General features: G+C 44.0%; 1 protein-coding gene across 3 annotated transcripts in view; it reads left to right on the top strand.

Moving 5' to 3' along the window:
- The window catches only part of PRICKLE2 (prickle planar cell polarity protein 2), a 342,670-nt gene that overhangs the window by 185,558 nt on the left and 137,285 nt on the right, over positions 1–19,827 (top strand). The window contains exon 1 of one of the 3 annotated variants that reach the window (XM_019728352.3): positions 1,814–2,092. The exons of the other annotated variants lie outside the window; for them this stretch is intronic. The gene's annotated coding sequence lies outside the window, so the exon portion shown is untranslated. Of the gene's footprint in view, positions 1–1,813; positions 2,093–19,827 lie in introns of those variants that run through there. 3 annotated transcript variants of the gene reach the window in all.

Here is a 19,827-nt window from a genome sequence, read left to right as displayed (position 1 = left end):
TTCACTGTTTATTAGTGCACTTAGCTCTGCCTCTTTCTTTTCTCATGACTGTATGGTATTCCATCAGATGGATGTATCATAATTTAACCATTTCCCATATTTTATCAGATCATTGTTTTCAGTTATTTTGATATTATCAACTATCCTGCCACAAACATTTCTGTGCAGATGTCTTTACTAGATCATCATTTAACAAAATTCTCTTTGTCTATTCTCTCTTCTTCCCCACCCTGTAATCTTTAATTTTACGTGTCAACTTGACTGGTCTAAGGGATACCTAGAGAGCTGGAAAACATGATTTTGGGGTGGGTGCGTCTGTGAGGATGTCTCCGGAGGAGATTAGCATGTCAATCAGATTTCCTAAAGAAGATCACACTACCCAGTGTGGGAGGGCATCCTTCAATGTGTGGAGGGCCTCAAGAGACCAAAAAGGCAGAGGAAGCATCCCTTCGCTCTCTCTGCCTGCACTGAGATGTTCATGTTCTGCTGCCTTACACACTGGCACTCCTGCTTCTTGGGCTTTTGGACTGAGACCGCTATTTATACCATTTGCACCCGATTCTCAGGCCTTTGCACTTGGACTTAATTATACCACCCGTGTTCTTGGTTCTCCAGTTTGTACGATACAGACTGTGGAACTTCTCAGCCTCCATAACCATGTGAGTCAACTCCTATATTAATCTCCTAATATCTCTCTCTCCATCTATCTCTCTATCTCTACCTCCTATTGGCTCTATTTCTCTGGAACTCCCATCCCCACTATGAGTTTTTTGTGGATCTTATCCTTCGTTGGTGACCTCCGCACCTCACATAGGGTCTGGCACTGAGTTAGCACTTTATTTATGTCTGTTTCATGAATGACTGTATACTCACCAAGAAGCCAAACCAGCATTTTACCAGCTCCAACTTCCAGCAAATAGAGTTTGATTTCAGTAATAACAACAACTATTGATATTCAGTAGATTACAGCCATTGACTGAGCACCTCCTCTAGCCCAGACCTGAGCTAATGCAATCTTTACAGCAACCCCTCTGTGAGATGGGAGATTTCATGATCATGCTTTACAGACAGGGAAACTGAGACACACGTTATACAACTAGTGAGAGACGGAGGCCATATTGGAACAGTCTTGTCTGGAATCAACACCTGGTCTCTTGAATATTGTGTCTTAATTAACAGTGGTATTGTCACAGCCAACATAGGACATTCACTCATTCATTCAATCCACAAGTATTTACTGAGAACTCACGATGTTCCAGTCAGGGAATGATACAGTGTGATGACTGATGAAAATATCCTTGCTCTGGTGGAATTTACAGTGTAAAGGGAGAGACAAATAATGCAAAACAAGTGAAAGTGTGATGAGTGCCTGGAAGGGGGCAAGAATGGGGAGAGGTGTAGAACAACATAGCTTGGGAGCTATTCTCAGGAATAGAGGGTCTCCAGCGAGAGTGAAGAACTGGATGAGCCTTGGAGGATGAGTGAGTTCTGGGGAGGTGGACAGGAGGGATGCAGGCCAAGGGTCCAGCATGTCGGGTCTTCCTCATGTGCACTGCACGGTATACTCCTAATCTTGCTCTTTAGCCACTGGCAGCTCTCAGGACCTCTGCAGCAAGGGCCAGAGAGCCTGTGTCCTTGTGCTTCTGAAAGATGGCTGAACACCCCCTTCCCTCCCCCCACCATCAGCCTTTTCTAATTTTAAAGCAGTAGCTCCCTTGATTGAAATCTCAATTTGGGAACAGGCCTCCGATTGGCCTGTGGCTCAGCATTTTCACCAATAAGCGGAGCGGTAGGTGGGGAGGCGTCCCTTTAAGCAGCCGGGAAGCAGCCTGGAGAGCTTGGAGCTTCTCTCCCCAAGACCTGAGAGATTTTTCTGGATCTGGAGCTGTGTTCCGAGCAGCTGCCACCGCCCTGGGAATGTCACCCCCCTTGCACGGAGCCCCTGCAGGGCCCTCTCTGGCTTTGGGCAGTTGGCGGCCGACGCCCCGCTGGGCTTCTTAGCCGCAGCCGCACCCCCTGCCGCCTCCCGGCTCCCTCCACGTTCCCTGGCGGCAGAGGCGCCGCAGCGGCGAGCAATGCAAGGCTGAGCCGGGTAAGTGGCCCCCATGGCCGGGGTGCACGTAGGGGGCGCTGGGGCGCATTTGCTGCTGGTTTTCACTAGCCTCCCCGGGAAAAGGGGACCTTGAACTGGGAAACTAACCTATAGGAGAGATGCTCCTTGTCACACAGACACTGGGGAGGTCGTGAGCTCTGGGAGGAGACCTAGACCTAGGGATCGTTTTGCTCTGAGTGTCTGCCAGCTTTTGCGCAGCCACTTTATTAACCAATTATAGTAGCAATGATATAATCAGAAGGAGGGGATAATGTTATTGTAATAAGACTTTTTCAGGGGAAACATTGAAACTTCCCAGAACTTGCTTTTTAATGTCGTTATTCTCTGACAATTCATTTCTCTCTCATGTTTAAAATGTATGTGTTGCTAATGACCTACTTATTTATTTTCCTTACACTTTCAAAAATATTTTTAATGTCTTCAGGAAGGTCTACTTAAAAAAATTGTTTACTTCTCCCCACACACCTTATTGTTTATCCTCCTAGAACTTTCCAAATGCATTCCTTTTCTCCTTGGTGGATTTCTGTAATTAAGCAGCTCTGGATTTGTCCGTTTATTCTCTCAAATTAGGGCTGGAGGTGGGGGGAGAGACCCCGCCTCCTGACCTTCCTAGCTCTATGTTAGGGAGTCTATAGGATGAGAAAGCTGATGGGGGTCGGGGCCCTTAATTAGAACCTTGCTTCCCCAGGTTTCCAGATGCTGGGAGAGTCAGACCTTGGTCAGGATCATGCAAATCTGGGGTGTCTGGGCAGCTGTACGTTGGGAAATTTTAAAACCAAAATAATCTGTAGGGGTTGGAGGGTTATTTTGGAGTTTCAGCTTCCTCCCTCTCCCTCCTCAGTCTGTTCACTTGTGTGTACCTAAGCAAGAAGTTGAGATCCTAATGCAGTCAGAGGGTTTGTTGTTGTTTTTTAAAGATGGGGCAGTTGGAAATTAATATCTTCCAAAATTGGAGCCAAGTCTGATGCATAGATTGCCAAACTCCATTTCCACCCATATGAAATTATTTTGGCTTTTAACGGCCCTCATTTTGCTGGGCTGGCTGACCTTTATTTACACATGTTTAGGTGGTGTGAATCATTTGTATACTTTGGGTTCCCTGCTTTCTGCAAACAGATGTTTTTATCTGTGCAACTAGTTGAGTAATTAGAGAGATGGACATAGCCCTGTATGTACAGGCAGAACAAATACCACTTGGGGAGGATTTGGGCCTTTCCTGTTCAAATCATCAATTGCCAAATCTTCCCAGCCCTTGAGCAATTCAGATAAAGGTGTCAAGTGAGCCTAGCAGTGAAGAATTTATATGTACAGCTAATTCTGCTTCTTCTACAATAAAACATCTTCCCATGGGGCAAAAAGTGGGGGGAGGGAGGCTTATAAAAATGACCTTGTGTTCTTAGTCACTGACTACCCAGCTCCCCCTGGATTTCTGAGAACCTGCCAGGAGAAACTGTTGACTGGATGGAAGTTTCAAGAAATGCAGAACAGAAATCAGTACAAGCCCTCCTTGAGCGACTTTTATTTCTGTTTGGAGGAAAGGAACACTTTGTTAGAATAACAAATCGTGGCTGCTTTTCAAGAGCAGAAAACGGTTCTTGTTCTGAAGGCAGATTCCTTTTAAGAGTGTGAATCATTTGGTTTAGTTTTTTTTTTTTTTCCCCCTTTTTTTTCTCTTTTGCGGTGGAGGCTTGGAGATGATTAAACGTCCTGTCTGCAGGAAATTACCAGGAGATTTGAGTATTTTCCTGAATCAGCCTCAGATGGTACACAGCTTTGGGTGTAATACAAGAAAACTCTGTTACTAGGCAGTCCTTCTGCGGTGATACACTCAGCCTCTCTCAGTCTTTCAAGGTTCTCCATCAACAAGCCTTTTATTTTTTATTTTTGGGCTTCCATTTAAGAAACTGAAATAACTCTCTCATTCCCTTCAGGAGCTTTTTAAGATGGAAATTATTTTCGAGACAGTTTTATCGTGCCCACTTCCCCACTGGTCTCCTCCCACTAGCCTCAGCAGGAAAAGCTCTTGGCTCCTTTTCCCAAGATTTCCTTTAAGCCTGGATTGTTATCCTTAGGGACACAGATGTCTCAAGGAATGAGAGATGCAAAGGTTTGAACGACTGCTCACCAATTTGGTGGTGACGTTCATGGTCTTTGTAGAGCTGTTTGCATAGAAGGCAAAGTGGTTTGTGTTGAGTTTACCCTAAATTAGTGCATCAGCAATGTGGAGAATGGGCAATTAAAAGACACTAAGAGACAACCAAGGGACACACGTGCCACTTTGTGTAGTTGTGCTTACAGAGATCTGCAATTTTTAATAATTTGGAAAACTAACTCTTAGAGATGCTGTGCTCCCCAAGCTGTTTTTCTTAATCTTTCCTGAAAGGTACCCAGTCACATTTAGCACTTTTAAGCTGTATAATCAGAGAGGAGAGCTCTGGGTAAATATAAACTCAGTGTGATATTTTGACGTCGATGAGGGGAAGCAGAGGGAATAATTTTTTTAGCTACCAGAACACAGAATGGTAATCCTTGTTGAGTATAATGAAACTTTATGGAAATTGTAGTGAGAGTTTAAATGTAATGTTCCAAAAAAGTTTCTTTGCTAAAATCTAAATGGCAAAGAATTCTTTTTCAGGATACTTAGCATTTGATTTCCACGCAGGGGTGAGTGTGTGTGTGTGTGTGTGTGTGTGGCCTTTTTTTCATATCCTGCTGCTCTGTGTCACAAGCAGACAACCTGTTTTTGCAAAGGTTGTATCTGGACATGTTCCAGAAGAATGGCAGATATAGGGGTGGCAGAGGGAACAGACAGACACAGGTACTGTGGGACTCAGTGTCTGAGAAAACTCATGAATGATTTCCCTGCAAATTTAGCCCAGAGACCTTTGAGAATTGCTTCACAGTTGACTTTTCCCAGCCAGCCTGTGTATAGAAATCATTATACCCATCCTGAGGGTCTCCCGCCTCAAAACACACCTTCCCAGGGGAGACGCCAGTCCACAAGCATTGTGTACATGATATTGCTTATCGCATCTTTGAAAGTTTGCTTCGTAGTCCTTTTTCTTAGAAAAGAAAAGAAAAAGAAAAAACTATAACTACTTGATTTCTTGGGAACATTTGCAAAAGATTGCTTTGTATTTACCTAGGCTGCTGTAATTACTCACTGATTTTATTTTAATTTTTCCAATGATTGAGGCTCTGTTTAGGCTTCTGAGGATGAGCAAATGTCTTGAATTAGATTTCAGATAAATTCTGATTTCAAGCACCAGCTGTCCGGCCTGGAGAAGAGCTCTCTTGTTTGCATATTACAAATGATAATAGTAATAAACAGAGTGATAGTTGCTAACTTACTGAGCTTTTGCCAACACAGACTAAATGTCTTATCAATTTTTCTTAGACTTTCCTATGCATAAGAATATCCTTCAGAGAATCTGTTTCAGTAGGTTTGTGGTAAGACCTGGAAATCTGCGTTTTAAGAAGTGTCCCAGGTGGGACCTTGGACTCCATCCTGAGACACACACTTTGCTATTTTGTTCATTATCGTTTAAAATCCTCGCCATAACCCCATGGAGAAAGTGCTGTTATCATCCCTGTTTCAGAGATGAGGAAGGGTAGGCTCAGAGAGGTTCAGTAACTCCCCTGGGTCACACAGCTGCTAAGTGACTACACAGGGGACCTGAGCCTGTGACTGTCCAACTGTAGAGTCCATGTGCTCAAGCTTGTGCTCTTGGTTGTTGGGGGGTCTTCTCTTTACAGTTTGAACCTAGTGACCCCTCACTCAAATCTCTTTGCTGAAGGCCCCTCTCTAATATGTGGGCATTCAGAAGGCAACAGCAGTCCATGGGGCCCTTTTATTCATTCTGCTTTGGCAGAATTTAGGGGGACTGCACAGAGCTGTAGGTACCAATGTTAGTAGGTGAGAAGTGACCAGCTAATTTGCCGTGAGTTCTCTAACTGCTGAAGCAACACAACTCAAGGTCACATTGATTCTTCTGTGAGGTGCTTTTAATTCCCCCAGCTTTGGGAATTCTTAAAGCAGCTCTGAAGGGGTTCAGTGGGCCCTCCCACAAGTCCCAGTGCCACTTCCTTTGTCCTGTCCATACCCTTCCCACACGATCCTCCCACAAGACCCTTCTTAGAACACATGCCCAAGAAAGGTGAAGGCTTTTCCTAATGCCATGACTAAGCCCACCCGCAGCCCCTCCTTTTTCCTCTAGCTTCTGCATCAACTGCTCCCTCCCTGGGTAGTTCCTGAAGAAAGCAAATGCAGAGGGAATATTGTGAGAAAGAAGCAGAGACGAGGAGTCTCATGTAGGCCTCTTGCTGGATTCCCCCTTGGTTCGACCTGATTTTCCTTCCCCTGGAGGCATGGACCGGTGCTGATTTATCTGGCTTAATTGCTCCAGGACTGTGCTACAGAACAAACCACTTAACCTCATGAGCTTTTCCTCCATTATCTGTAAAATGGAATGTTCATGTCAACCCTTTCTCCTTTGAGTACAAGTGACATAACATCTGTAGAAGCACTTTGAACTTTGTTCAAACACATTTTGAAGACGTGATCATGCTGCTTCTTGCACTGGTTCCCCTACTGTGTCCGAGGGGTCACCTGCTTGGAGAATTGCTCTTCCAAACAAGAAAGCAAAAATAGTTCCATGATATTTGGAAAAGGAGATATCCTACGTCTCCCTTTTAAGGAATAACACTTCATGCTAGAGTATTAGAGGCTCCGAGCCCTGGAGCCGAGAATCCTGTTGGACTTGGACTTTCCATGCTGTTGTGACCCCAGAACCCCTGTGCAGCCTCAACCTGTTAATGTAGTGCAGAACACACTTGGGAGGAAGCTACTTGCCTTCGAAATGTTGGTTCTACTACGTATTTATAGTATGTCTTTGGACAAGTCCCTTACGTCTCTGAACCATGGTTTACTTCTCTGTAAAATGGGCATAGTAATGGTACCTATGCTACAGAGTTTTAGGGAGAGTTAAATAAAAGATATGGAGGTCACCTTCCACCTTTCAGGAGCATTTGTCTGAGTGCATTGTTCCCTTCTTGTGTCTTTCTTCTTTCTTCCGTAGGCTTCTGTATCCCACTTGCCACATCTTCCTCAGACTGCATTTACCCTTGCTGCTATTTCTCTGGAATGCTCTTGTCCTGTCTCTCCTGCTTCTTCACTTTGCAGCTTTGTTTGATCCCTTGCCATCATCATCCAGTCCATGGCTTCCTGCAATGACTGCCAGATTTATCTTTTCAGCCTGGACTTCTCTCCTGAGCTCCAGACTTATATACACAACTGTCTTCTCGGTGCCTTCATTACATGTTAAATGGGCTTCTGGAACTTAACATGTCACAGCACAACTCTAAATTTATTCCTCTTCCCAAGCTTGCGCCAGGTCAGCAAATGGCACCTCCAGCCACCAAGTAGCTCACTAAAAACTTGGGCATCTTTGATCTTTTCTCCTTTCCACAGACTCCCATGTCTAATCCCATGGGAATAAGTCCTTTCAGCGCTACCTCAAAAATATATTCCAAATTGGGTGTGGGGGAGGAAGAGGGCGGGCTGATTGGAAGGGGGCTTGCAGGAACTCCTGGGGTGCTGAAAACACTTTCCCGTCTTGATAGCGTGTAGGTTTTATGGACATAGACATTTGTTGCAATTAATTGATCAGACTCTATACATAAGATACGTATTTTACACCTCAGTAAAAAATGAGATAGAAATGCTATGTATCCCAAATGAAACCACTGCTCACTATCTCTACAGGTACAACTTTAGTATATGCGGCCATCCTTTCCCACCTTGATAATTCAGTAACAATCCCAAATTCCTAGTGTTTTAATGCTTAAATCAGATCATACCACTCCTCGGTTTAACACCTTCCAATGGCTTCGCATTGCAATAAGGAAAACATCCAAACACTTTCCTGTGCGCTTTGAGGGGGCCCCACCTCAACAAGATCTGGCCCTTGCCTGCCTCTGCAAGATGCTTCCTCAAACACTAGTCCTATGCTCCAGTCACACCAGCCCTCAACACCCCAAGTCCCTGCAGCCCTTGGGCCTGTGCACTTGCTGTTCTTCTGCTTGGAGTGCTTTTCACCTTGAACTCTGCCTGACTGGCAGCTTCTGATCATTAAGGTCTCAGCTTAAAGGTCGTTCTGCCAAGAGGACTTCTACCTGCCTTTGCTTCACCACCCCTCTCCCCACACACCATGTTTTTCTTTGCCACATTCCCTTATTCGTTTTTGTCCAAAGCAATTCTTAAGATGCAAAATATTTGTTTCCAATATGGTAAGTGTCTGCCTCTCCCCCTGGCCCCTGCTGGGCAGGGTCTGTGCCATTCAACTCCGATCCTTACTGCACAGTACCTGCCATCTACTAGGGACTCACTGAGGTGAACGACCCTTCCCTAGCTCAGTGCCTGACATAACAACTGCAAGAAAGTTGTACGTTCATGAAATTCTTTTAAATTCTTTGTATTCACGCTCCTCCTTTTCTCAGCTCCCTCTTCCTTCCTGGGGGATAGAAAGACTGATGTGATTCTGGACCTCACTCCGTCCATGTACTTCATGTTTCTCAGCCTCAGTTTTATTTCTATTTGTTATTTTTTTTAAATGGTAAAACGAGGTCAGTGGTAGTTGCCCCTTGCGGAGGCCTGCACACTCTTTGGTGGAAGGTGTTACTGCAGTAGGAGTGAGGCATTAGTGTTTCATCACCTTTTAAAAATGCATCCCCAGCTAATGGTTTTCTTTGAAGACGCAAAGCTTCTGAACTTTTCTGCTGCGGAAATCTGATCAGATGCAGCTGCTGCTCTGGGAACCGACTTAGGATGCCGAGATTTTGGAGACCAGCTATAACTCCCACGAATGGCTTTAGAACAATCAACATGTATATATTGTGATCGGTTGGAGACAATCCTGACCAGAGGAAAAGAGCTGGATGGATGTCTAGTGCCCCAAACTTCCTCCCCTTCTTGCTCTCGAAGGCTCTCCCCCAGGATCGTTGCTGGAGTCCTCATTTACCGATCAAAGCAAAGAATTGTACATTCTAGAAACAGGAAAAAAATCGATAGATATTGGTGGGGATGAGGATAATCTTCCTTGGGCAGGAAGAGAATAATCCAGGCATTTCTGAAAACCCACAGGCCATGGTTTATTTATTTGGACTGTTCATGAAGTTAAGATAGCAATAGTGCAGAGGTTTTACTTGCGTAGAGCTCTGGTTAAGCATTAGGGGGCCCTGTCAGAGCTCAGGGGACAGTGCTGTGATTAATTAGCAGTGTTGCCAGAGGCAAGAATCAGCTTTGGCCTTGCACAGAAAGAATTAGAGTTTGCTAGATCGGGAAGGGCCTGTGGAGTTTCTCCATCCAACTCCTCATCTGGTAACTACTATGTCATATTTGGGGGGCTTTAGAAAAATAATCATGAAAAAATAAAGTAATAACCCATCCGTTTTCAGGCCTTTGTTCTCTCGGGGGCCTCGTCAGTGTTTTCAGCATGACAGTCTTCAGTACTTCCTAGGAAGTGCAATCCTCCAGTTAAGTTTGGGAAATTCCATATTACTGTATCCCCTTCTTTCTTAAAGACACATAAGGCACAAGAAACATATTAAAGATCCTGAAAAGTCCAACCATAAAGAAATCTACCTAACATTATTCCCCAACCTGTTATTCCCCATTAATCCCAGGATGCTTTTCAGGGGCACCTGTTGCTGTCTTGTAGAACATTCTCTGGATGCTGCTGTATGATGTTTAGATAATGGAGAGTGTATTGGTTTCCTGCTGCTCCTGTACCCAATTGCCATAAATTTGGTAGCTTAAAGCAACAGAAATGCATTTTCTCACAGTTCTGGAGGCCAGAAGTTTGAAAACCAAGGTGTTGGTTTTCAGGACCATACTCCCTTCAGAGGCCCTGGGAGAGAATCCATCCTTACCTTTTTGAGTTTCTGGTGGCTGCCTTCAGTCCTTGTTGTTCCTCGGTGGGTGGCCACATCACTCCAATATCTGCCTCTGTCTTCACGCTGCCTTCTCCTTTGTGCATATCTCAAATCCCCTCTGCCTTTGTCTTATGAGGACTCTTACGTGACACTTAGGACCCACCCTGATAATCCAGGGAATCCTTTTCTTTTGTTTTTAATTTTATTGGGGAATATTGGGGAACAGTGTGTTTCTCCAGGGCCCATCAGCTCCAAGTTGTTGCCCTTCAGTCTAGTTGTGGAGGGCGCAGCTCAGCTCCAAGTCCAGTTGCCATTTTCAATCTTTAGTTGCAGAGGGCGCAGCCCACCATCCCATGTGGGAATGGAACCAGCAACCCTGTTGTTCAGAGCTCATGCTCTAACCAACTGAGCCATCTGGCCGCCCTCCAGGGTAATCGTATTTCAAAATCCTTCATTTAATTACATCTGCAAGGACCCTCTCTTCAAATAAGGTAACACTCATATTTCTAGGACTTAGGATATGGACATATGTTTGGGGGACCAGTTTTCAACCGACCACATGGGCATATTGAGTCAAGAATCCAGGGACCTGGATCAAGTTCTCGCTTTCCCCAGAGCATCCCCGCCCCCACCCCAGTTGCATGGGGAAGCAGTAAGAATGCTTCAGTCAGGAGTCAGGGCCCATTTCTTTACCTTCCAGCACCTCAGTTTCCTCAACTATAATATGGGGTATAATTGCACATACTTCATAAGATTATTACAAAGATTAAATGAAATAATCTTTTAAAATGCTTAGCACAGGTGAATTCTGAGTAAGTGTTAGATAATTACTATAATTACTTATTTTTACTATTGTTCCTGCTCCTACCACCATTATTATGTTCCTCCTCTCTGAACCTTATGGTCAAATGAAGTAACATGGGTTGCCCAATCCCAAGACTACGCAAGGCTCCTTTCAGAACTAGCAAACTATGGTTTCTGATCTCTCAAAGGCCACATTGTATTTTTTAAATCTTTTCACTGAGGTATAACATACATATAGGAAAGTGAACATAGCATAGGTGTCCAGCTCAGTGAAATTTTATAAACTCAACATTCATGTTACCAGCACACAGGTTAAGAATAAAATGTCACCAGTGTGCCAGGAGCCCTTTCTGCTCCCTTTTCCATCCTCTTAACACTAACCACTATCCTTACTTCTAGCCTCATAGATTCTTCCTGTTTTTATAATTTACATATATGGAATCATACAGTATGTACTATTTTTGTATCTAGCTTCTTTCAGCATTCTGTTTGTGAGATTTAATCATTTTGTTGCATATAGTTGGAGATCATTCATTTTATATGTTGCTGGTATTCCACTGTTAAATGGATCACAATTTATCCATTCAATTGGTATGGGTATTGGTTAGTTTTGAGTGTTTGGTTAGTTTTTAGTTAGAGGCTATTACAAAGAATGCTGTTTTGGGCATTCTAAGTATATCTTTGGGGTAAACATATAATGCTGAGACAAAATCCATGATATTTTTAATCAAGAACTCTTCCTCAACCTTCACGCTAATTGTCTGCTTCAAATGCTTTGCAGTATGAAGAACTCATAACCAGGGATCATAGCTGATTTAAAGGAACTGATACCCTCCTCTGGCCTACACAACACCCTCCTAAGCCATTGGCCAAGCCTACGTTTCCTTGATGTGTTGAAATCTTTTGAACCACTACACTTTCCAGAATACTTTTCCCTTGGCCTGCCTTCCAGTAGGCTTGGACTGGATGTGGTAATTTCCAAGGAGTCAATACCCAGCCAGACGCAACTCCACCTCCCAGCATCCCACTCATTGCCACCTCATTAATTTATCATGGCCCCACTGCCAGTGCCAAGTCAGCCCTTTCTTCCTTGACTGCCTTAAGGAGAGACTGATGGGCCACAAAGGTCCCCTTCCTTCTCCAGCTGGGGCCTCCACTGAACTAATTCTATACCCCCTTTCTTAATCCCAAGCCTGGTATTTGGAACAAGCTAAACTGTTTTACAGATTAGAGCGTGCCCAACTGAAGGCTGGGAGCAGAAGAGTGGATGAAGTAGCTGGCACAGACTGGCAGAATGATGTAGGCATAAATGAGAAACTTGGCACCACTGCCCAAAAAGGTTGAGAGCTGCTGGTTTAACTGAGCCATATAATTTTCCTTTTTGGGGGGAAGGTTGGACCTCATGCTTCAACTGCTCCTGGTGTTACATACATGAGAAACTCTTCCCAGAGGCCCCAATTGCGTTTGGTCATGGATGAAGCATTACTACTATGTGGTGAATGGTAGAATCATATATGTGGCTTTGCTCAGGTTTCCATTCATTTGGGCCAGATTGGCAATTTACATATGTCAAACCTGGAAATTAGCTGGAGAAACATAGGATGGATATTAGGACCAGTTACCACAACATTCCAGAGAGATATAAATGAAATTTTGCTTATCTTACCCCTTTGTCTTATCCATTTTGTCCCTTTTTTGTTGTTGTTATTAGGTGGCCTTAAAAATATATCTATGACAGATGGAGTGGAGAGGGAGGTATGGGAAACTGTATATTGTGTGTGTCTTTGTTATGCTCTTCTGTTTCGTTTTCATTGCCTGGTGACCAAGAAGTAGGAAGGAAAGCAGAGATGCTTGGGAAGGGTGAGGTTGACTCTGGAAGATTTTTTTATCTGTTCAAGTCAACAAAGAATTAAGCCATACTTTTCTGTAGGATTATAGTATCTCAAAAGTGAACAAGTAATTGAGCAACCTCGGTGCCTGACTCTTTTGGAGATTTAATTATAATAACAGCTGTCACTTATTTTCTATATGACCAGCACTGCATTTGGGGCTTTTGTACATCGTAGGACAACAATTGTTTTCTGTAAAGAGCCAGATAGTAAATATTTTGTTTTGTGAGTCAAGAAGCAAAATCGAGGACAGTATATAGATACTTATATAACAAAAGCCAGATTTTCACAAAATTTTAATCGACAAAATTAAAAATATGATAATTGAGTATAACTTTTTCATAATACAGGTCTACTAATGAGAAGTATTAATAAATAAGAATTCTATTTTAGGGGGTAAGGATTGGAATTACTCTTCCCTATCATAAAATTGATTGCAAATATTCATCTCTAAAAATCACTGTTAGCTCATGGGCTATATAAAAACAGGTGGTGGCTGGATTTGGCCTGTAGGCCGTAGTCTTGTTTACATTATTGCTGAGGCTTATTTATCAGTCGTCCTTAGGCTGCGCTGCACAGAACAGAGGAAAACTCACCAGCGGCCCGAGTTACACATTTATTTCTCTCCCTGTAAGAGACGTTTCGAGGTGGCTCTAGAGGGTTGGCCTGGCAGCTTTACTATGTGATAGTGACCCAGGTTTCTTTTCTTCCTGCCCTGCCCACCTCAGCATATGGCTGCCTTTCTCAGTGTCATTCCATGGTCCCAGCTGCTGCCCCCACATCTGCGTTCCACGCAATAAGAGGAGCAGGGGGGCAGAAGTGCACCTCTCCTCTTGTTTTTAAGGAGATTTCTCAAAGTCCCACCCAGTCCTAGTACCATCTTGTTCACATGACCGCACATCTCTGTAGACGAGGCTGGGAAATGCATTTGTTTACTCCAGTTGTCAGTGTGCTTAGATCACAGTGGGAACCCTGCTGCTGAGAGGGCAGGAGAGATGTTGGGATAAGTAACTGGAGTTCTCTGCCATGTGTAACAAGGGCAGAAAGCTGTCTTCCCCAAGGCCTTGTGGGAACAGACTGGGGTTCAGATCACATCTGCCCAACTCCAAAGTCTCTCCCTCTCCCTGTGTCTGTCCTCAAGCATTGTGGATAATATTAGGGATGCAGTGATGGGTAATTTGTACCCTTGCTCCTTCTAAAGTCATCCCCACGGTACTGAAAACAAAGGATGCCAACCATCATCCGTCAGTGGAGAGCCCTGTAAAGACTGGACCAGGGCACATGGCTATGGTTGAAGCCAAATGGCTCCTCCTACGACCCCCTAAACATTAATGCATGTCTTGACATCCTACCAAACCTTCTCTTCCATTACACAGACAGGAAACAAGTGCAGTGGCCAACAAACTTAGATATGCATGTCTAGGGAAAGCTGTCGTAAGCCACTTACCTGCCAAGCTTCAGGAAAGGATGGATGAGGGAGCGAGAAGACAGTGTCTAGGTACGCGGCCTGTTAAACTGACCCTACTCACTACTATGGTTTATAGTTTAGACAACCAGCTTCACAACTTTAGATCCTAAATACTACTTATACCACATACTACATATGTCTACATATATACGAGGTCTGACGATTAATTTCGAGAACTTGTTGCAACAATGTTGCTAACCTTTTTTGATATCAGAGGGATTATTCATTATGAATTTGTACCAACTGGACAAACAGTTAACCAAGTTTACTATTTGGAAGTGCTGAAAAGGCTGCGTGAGAAAGTTAGACGACCTGAACTTTTGCCAACAATTCATGGCTCTTGCATCACGACAATGCACCAGCTCACACAGCACTGTCTGTGAGGGAGTTTTTAGCCAGTAAACTTATAACTGTATTGGAACACCCTCCCTACTCACCTGATCTGGCCCCAATGACTTCTTTCTTTACCCGAAGATAGAGAAAATATTGAAAAGAAGACATTTTGATGAAATTCAGGACATAGAGGGTAATACAACGACAGCTCTGATGGCCATTCCAGAAAGAGTTCCAAAATTGCTTTGAAGGGTGGACTAGGCGCTGGTATCAGTGCATAGCTTCCTAAGGTGACTACTTCGAAGGTGACCCTAGGGATATTCAGCAATGAGGTGTGTAGCACTTTTTGTAGGATGAGTTCGTGAACTTAATTGTCTGACCTCATATGTAGAAGGACTCTGTATGTTTATATGTATGTGTGTGTGTGTATATATATATACACACACACACATACATATGTATTTATGTATGTATGTGTGTGATATGTAAATGTAGATATGGACAGCTAGCTGTTAGAACATTTGAGTGCTTGCAAAGTACCAAATCATGTATCACATAATATCGCAATAACCTTTTGGGGTACCATCATCATCATCTCCATTTGTAAGATAAGTAAATACGATGTGGACAGGTTAAGTGACTTGCCCAAGACCACACAGCTGGTAAGTGGTAACCTAGGCACTTGGACTTGAGTCTTCACTTTCAACTCTATTATTCCTGACTGTAATACTTAAGTCACCCTGTGAAATAAAAGCTATAATAGCATTTTCAACAAAGCATAAGGGATTCCAACAGAAGGAATGATACATTTTTACTTGGGGGAAGAGATGAGGAAAGTTTTCAAGAGGTGGTGGTGACATTTGAGCTGGGCATAGAGACTGATGAGGGCTGTGTGGGTGGGAAGAATGAAAAACACTGAGATAAATTGTTGTTTGTCACATATGTTATATAATATACTAATAATAAATAACCAGCCCTGGCTAGTTAAGAGGTGAGAAATGGATTCGGGGGCCCTGTCTTTTTTTTTCACCTTCCTCTGAATATTCCCATCACTATGGTAATAAAATGTCTGATCCTGTTCCTGAGGTGGCTTCTTGTCTAGCTCTGTTTCAGTCTTGTCTGTCACACTGGGGGACAGGAGCAAAGCCTCTTGCCAGAATGAATATGATTTGCATCCAGTTTTGATGGTCCGGTGGAATTGAATTGTTTGTACCTATCTCGACTGTATTCATGACTGGCTGTGTGTTAGTGTAAAAGAATAAAGCTCATAAATAAAAGAGGAGGTAAAAGTAGGTTTTAGTAATGAGGCTCCTGCTTAATCGCATCAGTAAGCTGAGGAAAGAACCATTAAATATTTATTGAATTGTTGCATTCACATGTTCACTCTCTCTGCTGTGGATGCTAGAACTCTCTGGAGAGTGCAGTTGTTTACCACTGATCAAGAGAAGAGAACTGTGGTCGTACCAAAACATCCACCTCTATTATTACGAACTCCATCCATCCAAAGGCCCCAAAGAGACTGCTTTAATAATCGCCAATGGCTCGAGGAGAGTTTGTTGACGATTAAGAGAGTGAGACAGTGCACAGGCGTTGATGGGGCATCAGCTCATGTCCAACCCTGAAGCACCTCAAGAGATCAGCCAGCAGCTCCCAGGCACTTTACAAGCTGCCCTTTGATTTTTCCCAAGGCCACTGTTTGAGAGTTTTGTTTATGATTAATTTAACCATGATAAACCATGGTAAGATGTAGGTCCTCGGCTCTCCTCATTTTTCCTTCTTCTGAGTTTAAAGAATTCTTTAAATGGGGCGTGTTAGCCTGGGTGAGAGACTGCAGATTGCATCCACACATCCAGCACTTGTCTCGGGGTCGTCTTCCAAATAAGGCATGCTGTAGGTATCCCAGCCACAATAAGGTCTGGAGCGGGTCGAAGAGTCAATTATTAGGCATTAAAAAGCAATTCGTCATCTAGAGTAGTGAACTTGTATGTTATTTTTAGGCCAACCTTTTAATTTATGTGGCAGGCAAGAACAGAGTTTCTCACGTGAACTTCTGGAGGGTTCGTGGAAGAATAACCCCGCAGGGGTTGGAACAGCAAGTGGGGGTAGGTTTCTGAACAATTTTGTCATGATTATAGGCCTGTAGTTTTGAGCAAGGGTTTGCCGTAGAGTAAAACAGCCCAAATCCCAGCTCTGCTACCTCCCGTTTTTATGACGTTGAGTGGGTTATTTCAACTGCTGAAGTCTCAGTTGCTTTACCTGTAAAATGGATCAATGATGGTATCTATGTCAATAAATGGCTGTGAGGACAAAATGAGATATAGCACATAAAGCCCTTATTAGCATAGTTCTTGGTACATAGCAATCACTTAATAAATGGTAGCTGTTGTTATTATTTCCTGAACTTTTCATTTCAACCTAGAATTTTTCTAGCCTTTGAGACTGTAAGGCCAAATGGGAGGTGACTCTTGGATAATTAAATTATGGTAATTCAGAATTGGTAGGTACCAAGATGAGATCATCTAACCCAGGGTCTATAAACGATGGCTCTCTGGCCAAATCTAGCCTGAAGCCAATTTTGTAAATACAGTTTTACTGGAATATGTCCATGCTCATTTATTTAGTATGCATTCTCTATGGCTATTGTTGCACTGCAAAGACAGAGTTGAATCGTTGTGACAGAGAATACATGAACCACATGGCCCTGAAAGCATAACATACTTACTGTCTGACCCTTTACAAAAATAGTTGTGGACCCCAGATCTAATGCACTGAGGTTTGACCCCTGAGGGGGGCAACAACTTGGCAGGACGCACAGCTGAGTCTTTAACAAAAGCCCCCTGGCTCTGATACCAGTGCCCCACCGTTGCACATATGCCTCTGGCTTGGTAGGGTTAGGGTCCTGTGAAGCACAGGGGAAAAGTCATCTTGTGTGTCGCGTCCAGCGCAACATGAGTTGTGGTGAGTGAAGAGGGCGGCGCAGGGTTAAGAAAAGACAGTAGTCACGAATAGAGTTTAAGCAGACCAAAAGACCCCCAATCTCAAGGACTGGAAGCCCCGAATCGGCCTCGCATCAGTCGCATCAGCTTTTATTAGTTCCGGGGAAGTAAGGGAGATAAAGCTTGTCAATCTCAAGATCTGTGAATCCTATACATCATAATAGGAAAACCGATTCCAGTCAATCATCCCGGCCTGCAGACAGCTGGACTGTAACTCTCAACTTCCCCAAGGGACAAAACCTAGATGCATATGAATAGATGGAGAGCACCTCATTGAATCACTTCCCTTGCAGGTTTCTGGAAGGAATGCAGCCACAGAGGCTGAGGCTTTCCTTAGCCTGAGGAAGGTAGGGGGCTGTACCCACCTCTGTGAACCCCGTGGGTTCTCCTGTTGGTCCCCACGACTGCATCTGGCTTGAGTTTTTCCTTTTGTGAGGAATCTTACTCGTCATTGACTGTCCAGTCATCTTTCTGGGACCAAACAGGGAGGCATAAGGTGCAAACACAAAGGTGAAGCAAAGTCCCTGAAAGGATCTGTCTTACAGACTCTCCTTTCTTTGGGGGCAGGTTCAAGGAAACAAAAGGTTAAGCTACTGCCTGGCAACACTTGTGTATTGAAAACTATAGCAGAAGTGCTCTGGACCAGCAGGTAGACTAGTTCTGCCCTGGAGAAAACCACTTGTTAGAGGTTGGGATGATGCAGGATCAGAGGTTCCAGTCCCATGCTCAATTTTCTCCAACTTGTCAACCAATGGGTGGGGAGGAGGGCGGACTTCCAATTGACCCGTCTAGTGTGTGGGCGACCTGGTGGGCATGTTCAGTGGTGACCAAGTATGAAGTTTCCTGGGAGAGAAAGCTGGGGTGGGAAGGTAACTTTCATAAGCTTTTATGCTTCAGAGTATCTTGCCATGCTGATTGCCTCATATTTTTCATTTTGTTAAGTTTCCTATTGAAGTACTTCACATAATCTTCCCAAGAACCTTATAAGGTAGGAAACTATTGCTACCCTCATTTTACAGAGAAGGAAATGGAAGCTCATCGTGGTTAAATAACTTGTTCAAGGTCGCAAGGTCAGTGGTGAAGCCAGGGTCTGAACAAGATCTGTCAGATTCCAAAGAAACGAAGGCACATATTGGAGATGAGTGAAGAATGTTGGCATGGGTGTGGGATATGTCCTTTTATTTTTTGAAGACCATATTGGGTTCATTCAAATGCATTCTTAAACACTTTGCTATAATGTCTCCAGTGTGTTCCCTTAAAATGTGAGTTCACCCATAGGAAGGTCTGACCAGACAGGCAATAAATCACGTCTGCGTGCAAACCCCCATCCTTCGACAGTACATCAGGGCTGAGATGTATCTGTCATGCTCATTGATGTGTCCCCAAAGCCTAGAACAGAGCCTAGCATGTATTAGGAGCTTAGTAAATATTAGACAAAATAGGATTCAAGATGTGAAATGTGACTCGTTTAAGTCACCAAATGTAACTCGATTGCTGTACAGCAAAGAAAAGCCCAGTCTGGGTGAAGGAGTCCAGACACTGACTCGGACACTGAAAACCTCAGACTTGCAAATCAGGGTGAACAGCAGTGAGTAACAGACCCCGGACGTGAGCAAGTCCCTCATCTCTGACAGCTCGCATGCTTCTCTGCCATATGTGTAGAATGGGCTCTCTGCCTCTCGACAGGGGATCTTTAGTTTTACTTTCCTCCTGTTTTTGTTTTTCAATTACAGTTGACATGCAATATTATATTAGTTTCAGGTGTACAGCATAGGGGTTAGAATTTATATGACTTACAGAATGATCCATGCCAATAAGTCTAGTACCCATCCGATGCCATAATTATTATGACTGCTTCTCTCCCCAGGGAAGGAGTGCTGAACATAGACTTGGGGGCAGTGAGACATGCTGATACCTGGGGAGTGTCCCAGGCAGAGGGACCTGCACATACAAAGCGTGCCTGGTGTGTCAAGGGACAGCAAGGAGGAGGACCCTGGGGCTGGAGCAAGGGTGGGTGAGCGGGAATGCGGGAGACGCCAGAGCATGCTGTGGCTGGCCAGGAAAAGGACTGGGGCTTTCACTCTGCACTAGAAGGGAAGCCCACACTGGGCTTCACACGCTACAGTAAATCAGACCTCTCTGGATGCAAAGCTCAGATTCTCAAGTCAAACCCGTATTAGCCAAGAGGGAATTTATTGGCTCATGGAAATGGGAATTCTGAGAGGTGGAGCTTGCTTCAGATACCACTGGAGGAATGTTCTTATACAGTATCATAGGGGCTTTCTTCTCTCT

Source organism: Rhinolophus sinicus, chromosome 5, assembly GCF_057876585.1.
Source record: "Rhinolophus sinicus isolate RSI-liver-muscle chromosome 5, RSI-T2T, whole genome shotgun sequence".
Classification (NCBI taxonomy): Eukaryota; Metazoa; Chordata; class Mammalia; order Chiroptera; family Rhinolophidae; genus Rhinolophus; species Rhinolophus sinicus.
This window is presented reverse-complemented; position numbering and strand designations above follow the sequence as displayed.